Below are 10,519 nucleotides of genomic sequence, written 5' to 3'. Positions count from 1 at the left end.
CAGAGAAAAGAGAATTTAGCATTTTCAGTTGTTAAGCGATTTCTAAAGCCGAACTGTACATTTGATATCAAATCGTATGATATAAACCGATCAATTATCCTTCCATAAATAGCCTTTTCAATAACTTTTGCAAACACTAATGGCTTAGAAATAGGTCTAAAATTATTTACATTATCCCTTTCTCTCTTTTTGTAAAGCGGCTTTACTACTGAGTACTTTAATCGCTCAGGAAACTGACCATTCCTAAAGGAAAAATTAGAAATATGGCTAAATACAGGGCTAACATGTGCAGCACAGTACTTTAATATTGTGCTAGATACTCCATCATAACCATGAGAGTCCTTAGTCTCCAGTGATATGATTATTGACTCAATCTCCCTCTTGTCTGTATCACAGAGGAGTATTTCAGACATCAATCTCGGAAAGGCATTTGCTGTTCAATCTCACCACTTTCATGAATGATTATGAAATGATGAAAACAACACAAACACCCAGTCATCTCGAGGCAGGTGAAAAACGCGGACCCTGGCGAGAATCGAACGTGGGACCCCATGCCCCGTGACCGCGAGACCACGAGCTGCGGACTGGAGGATACGCATAACACGCGACTATATATAACAAGGTCGAGGCCAGTGAGATTTCACTGCATGTTTTGATCTCGCTGCGTTTACTTAATTAGAGCGCTGAGCACTGGTTACACTCGCTAGGAATCGATTGTCGAATATATACTAACTTCGCTATTCGTAGTTTATGGACCTGGCATTCAGCTAAGAATACCTTAGCTATTTCTGTTGGCTACCACACAGGTTCTGATAAGTGTGGTCACCTCTGTAGAGGCTGATTTTTTTCCATCATTTACAAACTCTAGAGATTGATCGATGAGAAGATACAGAACAAAAAAGGTCTAATGAACTTACGTCCTGAAATGCATGGTTTCATGCTAAGGACCATTTAATCAGTCGAACATTGTTACAGAAACTGCGGACTAATACGCGCTATACTCGGCAGCCACAGTCACAGTGTGTGTTGAAAATGGTTTCCATGTACCTCAACGTTGCGCGTACAAGGAGTAGAATGTTCGTCTCACTCGTTCACATCGGTCTGGTTGCATCCGAAAAGTGTCAAAGGCAGCATGAATACGGTGCTCCATTGTTTCCACATTTGGATGGGCTCTGCATACATAATACTTTTGAAATGGCCGCATAACCAGAAATAGAACGGGTTGAGATCCGGTGAACGAGCAGGCCATGCAACTGGACCGCCTCGTCCGATCCATCGACCAGGGAAGACACGATTGAGATGGGTCCGGACGATAATGGGAAGGTAGGCTTGAGTTCCATCATGTAGGATCCACATAATCCTTCGTACCATCAATGGCACTTCTTCCAACAGGGGAGGCAAAGTCACCTGCAAGGAACGCCAAAACGTCAGGCCTGTTAGGCGACGTGGAAGGAAGACTGGTCCCGAAATACCGTCGCCTATTATGCCGGCCCGCACATTCCAGCTGCACCGATGCTGATGATTCACTATCACCATACCATGGGGATTCTGCACACCAGCCCAGGATGACTGTAATGAAAGTTGAAGATACCATTCTACGTAAAGGTGACCTCATCTGTGAACAGGATGGATAACTCAAACCCCGGAATCGTGGTTGCCTGGTGAAGAAACCAGTGAAAAAACTGCTCTCAATGTGGAAAGTCTGTCGCTAGTAAGCCCTGGACACGCTGTAAGTGAAGGTAATAACAATTATCATGGAGTATGTCCCACACGGTCGTCTGGCTTGCCCTGTACTGGCGGGCCAACTGCCAGGTACTGACACGGCGGTGTTAACCATATTTTCCTCAAAGTCCGGTGTCCGGACATTTCGGGTAAGTCCTTCATGATTCCCTGGTTCCTGAAAAGACCCTGGCTCAGACTAACGGCGAAAATACTGTTGTAAACATTGAATGCTGTGGTTGCTGTTGGTGTAACCTTGCTGCCCGCCGCCCGTTCTCGTTTGCCTTTCGTTAAGTAAACACCATGTCGGCTAGCTCTCGATTCGAATACGGAACCACTGTGTACAACGCTTTATCAAAAAAAAATGGTTCTGAGCACTATGGGACTTAACATCGGAGGTCATCAGTCGCCTAGAATTTAGAACTACTTAAACCTAATTAGCCTAAGGACATCACACACATCCATGCCCGAGGCAGGATTCGAACCTGCGACCGTAGCGGTCGCGTGGTTCGAGACTGAAGCGCCTTTAACCGCTTGGCCACAACGGCCGGTCAACGCTTTATCACATCCACTATAAAGTGAGTCAGCAAGAGAAGTGAACCGAACATCACATTACCAATTACTATGGCAGGAGGGGGCGCTAGCGCATGACGTATGAGGAACAGTACCACCTTCTAGAAAGTAACCATGCATATTGTAATTCTGGCTGCAAGGTACAGCGCGTGTTAGACCACAGCGTGTGTAACAAAGTATGATTGAATACATGATCTGTACCATGGAAACCACGCATTTCCGGACGTAAGTTTATTAGACATTTTTTGTTCCGTATCCTATCGATCAATCCCTAGAGTTTGTACAAGGTGGAAAAAAACAGCTTGCACATCCCGATAAAAACTGTAGCGCAGCTAGAGAACACACTAAAGCTGCTCAGGGGCTAATGCTATCCAGTTTGTATTGTCAAGTATTTTGCTACACTGTGAGCCATCTATTTGCTGTTACAATATGCAGTTGTCAACAAAGACCCTTGCTATTAACAGTTTGTTGCCAGCAATAGCAAACTGAATTGCCCACTTCGCTAGTTTAATGCAGCAGACACGGAACGCCCAGTGCATCAACAATGTCAGACATAGAATGTCTACTTCTATACCTAATTACATAGTCTGCATACCACCGTGAAGTGCGTGGCAGAGGGTGCTCAACAATCATGGTAGCACTTGTCAGGGTTACTTCACATTCTATCCACGTATTGAGCGTGGGAAGAGTGACTGCTTATATTGCTCTGTTCGTGCTGTAATACTCTAATTTGGTCTTAAAGATCCGTATACTAGCGATATGTAGGAGGCTGAAAAATATCTCTAGATTCTTTGCTTAATATCGATAGTATCCTATGGCCAAGCTGTCAAACCTTGACCATCAGATATCTGCTGAAGGCCATGAAGAAGAACACTTGCACATCACGTGTCCCCTATCCATAACGTCACAAGCCACATCCTCTTCACGTGACAAGGCATACCTCTAACTAGCACCACAAACAAGTATGACACGAAGCCACGGCTCTCTCCTATAATTACAATTCAGTATTTTGGAGATCATTAAAATGAAGCAGCAAATCATACAGTAACCCCAGAATAGCCATCTTGGCTGTGCTCGAAAGTTTGCGAACGACAAGAATGTTGTGTGCCATGTTCAAAAGTAGTTCTCCGAAAAATAACGTAAATAGTGCAATGTGTAGTATTTCTATATCCAAAATACGTGAGGAAAACACGCACATACAAAATACATTCAAACTGACCAAACTCTATTTTAGTAAGGGCAGAAGAAGGTATTTTGATGATATCTTTATTATCGTGTATCACATAAACAAGGTATTTTTGTTTCACACAAGGCGAACTCTCTAATATGAAATGTTTATTTGTAACACAGCTCGACCAAAGATGGTGATGAAACAAGACAGATATGAAAAATCAGTATCTCAAAAGTACAATCCTTGCTACCAAAAGAAAACTATTTTTCATAATAAGCAATGATTTTAAGTACAGCATAGCATGCATACACATAGGTTGCTTATTGTGTAAATGAAATGATCGTATGACATTTTTGGTTGGGAGACCCAGTCTGCCGCTGACTGCAAGTCTTACATGTCGATAATGATGAGGACAACGCAACATCCAGTCCCCGAGTGGATATATCTCTGGCGTGGCCGCTATTCGAATCCAGGGCCCCTGTATGGCAGTGAGCTGCAATGACTACTCAGCTACAGAGATAGATTGCTTCCTGTATGCACAGGAATAATTACAGTTCTGTGATCATGAACAAAAATTCAAACTTTGCTCCAAAATGAAATTGTAGTATTTTTCAAAAGGTCTGAGATTTAGAGCACAACACTCAAGTGACGCTAAGGTTGTAACTTAATTGTCTATAAGACTGCGAAAAATACGCGATGTTTGTATATTGCCACTACTAATAAGACTTGCAGGTTAAGCAGCGTTTGTTGATGGCCGAGTTTGTTTGTTGTGCCACACTCTGCACGCACAATAAGTCCTCAAATTAAATATTTCAAAATATAAATTGACTGTATTATTTATTAAAATGCACATGGCTCGCTTATTTTAACTGTTGAAGTGTGTTAGAGGATGATAGTGATTTGATCTTTGTACCATGCATTAACATCACGTATTAAATGCATCAAACTACATAAAAGTTGACTTCTCATGGTCAGGTTTCACTGTATTTCTACAGGGAAAACTCTAATCCTTGCATGTTGGAGAATTTTAAAGTCTGACATGTGCTGAAGCAAATTCTTTTGCAGTACCACTTAAATATAGTCCAAAGACGGTAATTGCAATTGCGAAATAAATAATTTCTACAGTGAATGGCAAATATGATTTGTGTTATAAAAACAAAAAAAAATGGTTCTACAGCATTGAAAAACGCCGGTGATGGAACTCACAGCTGTAAGTGCACCTGCAGACTATAATTACCAGAGTAAGCAATGTTATTGCTACTTATTGGCACTGATAACATCTCAATGTCACAAGGAGGGTTTCATCTAGTTCACCATTCATCCATACGTCTTCCGACACTGAGTAGTTTTCAGTACTTCCTAGTTTCTACAATTCAGGTGGTCTTACAGCAAGTGACGTAACTTGAAAGTGTGAGTGCCAGAACTTAACGGTGGATGTCAGCTAGTGGAACTCAAAACTGTATTATAACACTAGTTGGTTTCAGTGCGTTTGTACCGCGTGTGTCAGATACTGAGGATGTCAGCTACCGGGGTGGCAGCTATTGGGAAGCTGTCAGCTACACACTTAAACTGTAAAAACTCACTCGAAGGTGTAACAGCTTGGTCCAAAACTGTAAGGAGATGCCCAGAAACTGTATCATATTGCCACCATTACTCACCTCCCCCAACTATTATTGGGTGGGGCAGCGACGGTCTGCTTTGTGTCGCGTTTTACTGTTTTGAAGCAAGCTGCTACATTTTCAGGGAAGGTTCGTACAGTTTCAGAGGAAATTGTTACAGTATCCGTTATCAGGTACCGAGCGAGGTGGCGCAGTGGTTAGACACTGGACTCGCATTCGGGAGGACGACGGTTCAATCCCCACGTCTTGTCATCCTGATTTAGGTTTTCCGTGATTTCCCTAAATCGCTCCAGGCAAATGCCGGGATGGTTCCTTTCAAAGGGCACGGCCGACTTCCTTCCCCATCCTTCCCTAATCTGATGAGACCGATGACCTCGCTGTCTGGTCTCCTTCCCCCAACAAACCAACCAACCGTTATCAGGTGGCTCTCAAGTAGCTGACAATCCCATAGCTGAAACCTCCAGTAGCTATGTCTTGTGTACAACATATTACATCGTTCAGATCGTTCCCCTTCCCCCCGATAGTGGGTAGGAAACTAAAACAGCTTTCTAATCGTTTTTTGTGGAAGTACCACAGTTTTCGATTGCGAAACGAGGTGGTTGCACGTGCGCACTCTCTCGTGCATTTGGGACTTTCCGATATTTGTTCGGTGTACGGTGTTGACTATCTCTCACACAATCCACCATTCACGTCTCGGTTATCTTACTGTCTGCGGACGGGCAGTCCTGATACGCCTGTAGATGTTGGTCGAGTGAGTTTCTAATTAAAACATGTCCGTGAACTGTTCGTTATTTCGAGGAAGATAATGCGAAATTGCTGCATGAAGAATGTGAAGAAATCGAAAAACAAATGATTCTCGGAAGGGCTGGCTCAGCATAGAAAAGACTAAACAACTTTCGGTGAAATTAAATACAAAGCCTGCAACGGTGATTCCATTGTTAAATGTAGAGGAGACGGTGGATGGGTAGAAATAGTACATTGAAGGTCTCTATGAGGAGGATGATTCGTCCGATGTGATAGAAGAAGAAACAGGAGTAGATTTAGAAGTGATAGGTTATCCAGTATTACAATCAGAATTTGAACGAGCTTTGTATAGCTTAAGATCAAATAAGGCAGAAGGGATAGCTGACGTTGCATCAGAAATTCTAAAATGGATGGGGAAAGTGGCAACAAAACGACTACTCACTTTGGCTTATAGAGTGTATGGATATGACGATATACCACCTGACTTTCGGAAAAACATCATCTACACAGTTCCGAAGATAGCAAGAGCTGTCAAGTGCGAGAATTATCGCACCATCATCTTAACAGCCCATGTATCCGAGGTGCTGACAATAATATACAAAAGAATGGAAAATAAAGATGAGAATGTGTTAGATGACGATCAGTTTGGCTTTAGGAAATGTAAAGGCGCCAGAGAGACAATTCTGGCGCTCCGACTGATAATGGAAACAACACTGTAGAAAAATCAAGGCACGTTCATTGGATTTGTTGATATGGAAGAAACGTTCGACAGTGTCAAATGGAGCAAGGTGTTCGAAATGGTGAGAAAAATAGGTGTATACTATAGAAAAAGACGTGTAATATACAACATATACCCAGAGCCAAGATGGAAAAATAAGTGTGACAGACGAAGAACGAAGTGCTCGGATTAAAAGGGTATACGACAGGTTTGTAGTCTTTCGCCTATACTGTTCAATCTATACGTCGAATAAGCAATGACCGAAATAAAAGAAAAGGCGCAAGAGAGTAATTAAAATACAAGGCGAGAGGATATCAATGACAAGATTCACTGATGTCATTGCTATCCTCCCGCTGATAGTGAAGATGAATTACAGGATAGGATCTGTTGAACGGAGTTACTATAGATGGAGAGCAAATCGAGGAAAGACGAAAGTAATGGGAAGTAGCAGAAATGAGAACAGCGATAAACTTAACATCGCAGTTGATGACCACAAAGTAGGTGAAGTTAAGGAATTCTGCTACCTGCAGCAAAACAACGCATTATAGATTGACAAAGGAGAACATCAAAAACATATTAGCACTGGAGACAATGGCATTCCTGGCCAAGAGAAGTCTACTAGTATCAATCATAGGGCTTCATTTGAGGAAGGTATTTCTGAGAATGTGCATTTGGAGCACAGTATTATTTGGTAGTGAAACATGGACTGCGGGAAAAACCGAACAGAAGAGAATGGAAGCATCTGAGATATGGTACTACAGATGGAAGTTGAAAATTACGTGGTCTGATAAGGTAAGGAATTAAGATGTTGCCTGCAGAATCGGCGAGGAACTGACTATATGGAAAACACAGACAAGAAGAAGGAACAGCATGATAGGAGATCTGCTGAGAATCAGTGAATGACTTCCATGGTACTACAGAGAGCTGTGGAGGGTAAGAATGTTGTGGAAGTCAGAGATTGGAATACGTCCAGCAAATAATTGAGGACGCAGATTGCAAGTGCAACTCTGAGATAGAGTGGTTGGCACAGAAGAGGAATTCGTGATGGACTGCAGAAGACTGTCGACTCAAAAAAGGTTATGGCACATACATGTCGCCACAGATTTGTGATTATGCTAGTCACAAACATTGTGACACTGGCAGTCACCATGTCAGGTTGCCACCATTGCCCCAGTAGCATCCAACAAGCAGCTGCAGCATGTGCTGCTGTTTTACTGTAACAAGGAGGGCAAATTTTTACAGTTTTGTTGTAACATGGAAGGCAACATGTTACAGTTTCGCTGTAACTTGCAGGGGAGCTTAATAGAGTTCAGCTTGTTTAGTCGACATCATGATTAACTTGCTGATGTTTACACATGTGCACTGATGCAGTCTCCGAGTATCTTATATTTCCGGAGTCGCAATAAATGCATGTGCAGGGTAACAACAGTAACCATGTCAGCTGACTATCAGTGCTCCAATGTTCTATCCGAAAGTATGTACGCAGTGACAATGGAAAATGGTTACACTGGAAATTGCTGAAAGACGGGTCAATTGATTACAATGTTGTGGTAACGATGAGGGCTACTTATTACAGTTTTGCTGTAACATAGGCAGTTTGCTGCAGCAGGAGGATTGCTTGTTACTTCTTTTGCTATATAACATGGGGCACCTTTTTACAATTTTAATGTAACATAGAGGGATATCTCAGTAGCTGATATCTCTATTAGTTGACACCCACTAGTAGGTCCCCGCCCCCCTCCTCATCCCGGAGTTGACGCCCTTGCGTAGGTACAAAATGAGGATTATTGTTTTACCAACTACCGAGTTTCACTTTCTTTCCATGATCACTGATCTACCCACTTCTGGCTGCTATGCAAGGTCATAAAAACTGCTGGTGGGAGTGTCACCTTGTACAATACAGTTTTAACAATTTTTCGACCAAGCTCGAGCACAGCTCGTACCACAATGCTCTGTTGAAAAGACCGTACTCGAATACAGCTCAGACTGCGATTTTCTCAGTGGGCGATCCATCTCTCGCTCAAAAACTGGGCTCAGTTCGTATGAGAACAATGTATAGACGTCTCGCTACCTGTCCCTTCTGTAATCAATTTTTAGAATTCTAATTTGATCCATTATAAATGGTTCTGAAAGTCTGCGACTGTGAAAACAATAGGTTTGTTTATAAATAACTCATCTGCTACCAGTCACGATTTTCTTTATTCTATTTTTCGCACGAGGCGTTTCGAGAAATGATTCCCATTTTCAAGTGCGTTTTTTGTTTTTGTTATGTCATTCCTATGTGACGTCGATGTGTGAGATTATGCTTCATTTCGTTGACTTTTCTGCAATATATAAGAAAACACGCGATTTTTAGTTGGTTGTCGATCGTTTTGTGAAGTTAGTGACGAAATTTAACAGAATTTGTACTTACAGTTTCCTTATCGTCCATTTGTGCAGAGTCTCACACACACTAAACATCACAAGCAACTTGTTGTACACTTTTAAACATCGAAAACATTTTACATAAACAAAACAGTTACACAGATGCAAGTAGTCAACAGAGTCTCCCACAGAGTATGATATGCTTTTGTACAGAGGTTATTTATCTTAACAAATTGGATCATAATTTACTTATGTCCAACTTACAATTGTGCTTATTTCTGTGTGTTACTATTTTCATTTAAGTATACTATCGAAACATCTGAAGAAATTCACTGTTTCACTTTCAAGTTTTTCGTTTAATATTTTATCATCATATTTTCTGTAATGTGAATATATCTCCAGTTCTTCTACCAACTCCATTTTATGTCCTTTATTTAGTCGGTGGAGTACTTTGACATTTTGCTCTATTTTTAAAAATGGGTGTCCTGTATTATGTACATGTGTTGTATGGCTTATGTAGTGTGCCTGTTGTGTGTGCAGGCTTTTATGTGTTCTGTGTACCTGGTGTTAAAATTTCGACCTGTTTGTCCTAGGTAGGACATGGAGAGTTCCTGGAATGTAACCTTGAATATTCCAGAGTCTGAGTATGGATCATGGTTACACATTATATTGTGTACTAGTGTTTGTTGTAGTTTATTAGATGTAGAAAACCCAGTTTTTACTTTCTGATGTTTGAAAATATTTACAACCTTCTGTGATACATTGCCAATGTATGGGATACTAGAAATACATTTGTTTTTCTCTTTTTCTTCTGTAGTGTAATTTGTACCTAGGTCTTTCTTCACTTTGGCTAGGATCGTGTCAACCATGGAAGCATTTTACCCATTGGCAACTGCAATCTTCTTCACTGTGTTTATTTCTTCTTGCATGTTTTCTTGGTTTAGTGGTATTTTAGTTGCCCTATGTAGCATTGTCCTGTATGCTGCCTGTTTATGGATAGTTGGGTGACATGAGGTTGCAGGGATTGTGTTGTCAGTCATTGTGTTTTTCCTATGAATTTTGAACGTGCATTTTTTGTTGTGTCTTGTAATATTTAGGTCCAGAAAGTTGAGGTTTTCATTTTTCTCATGTTCCTCTGTAAATTTGATTTTCTCATGTAGATTATTGAAGTAATTTAGAATCTCTGTGATGTCTTTGGCATCCCCTTTCACTAACAGTCGTGTGTCATCTACATATCTCCTATGAAATTCAATTTTCTTTAGGTAAGGTTCTTGGCTGTTAAATAATTTTTGTTGTAAGTGATTTATGTATATGTCAGCTATGGTACCATATATACATGACCCCATTGCTAGGCTATCTGGCTGTTTATATATGTTGCCATTAAAATTGAAGTAGTTGTAACTTAGGATTAGCTGAAGGAGTTCCATAAATTCAACAGTTTCTCTGTATGGAAGTTTCTTGTGTTTCATAAGGTTCTTTTGTTTGGAAATAAACATTAGCAAACACAACAGCTGCTGTCACGAATGGTTGAACCATCATGTGACTACGTTGACGTAATTTCGTGTGTGTACTCATCACATTTTTAGTTTCTTGTAATACTGCTGCAAATAC

This window comes from Schistocerca cancellata, chromosome 3 (genome assembly GCF_023864275.1).
Source record: "Schistocerca cancellata isolate TAMUIC-IGC-003103 chromosome 3, iqSchCanc2.1, whole genome shotgun sequence".
Lineage (NCBI taxonomy): Eukaryota > Metazoa > Arthropoda > Insecta > Orthoptera > Acrididae > Schistocerca > Schistocerca cancellata.
Note: the sequence above shows the minus strand (reverse complement) of the source record.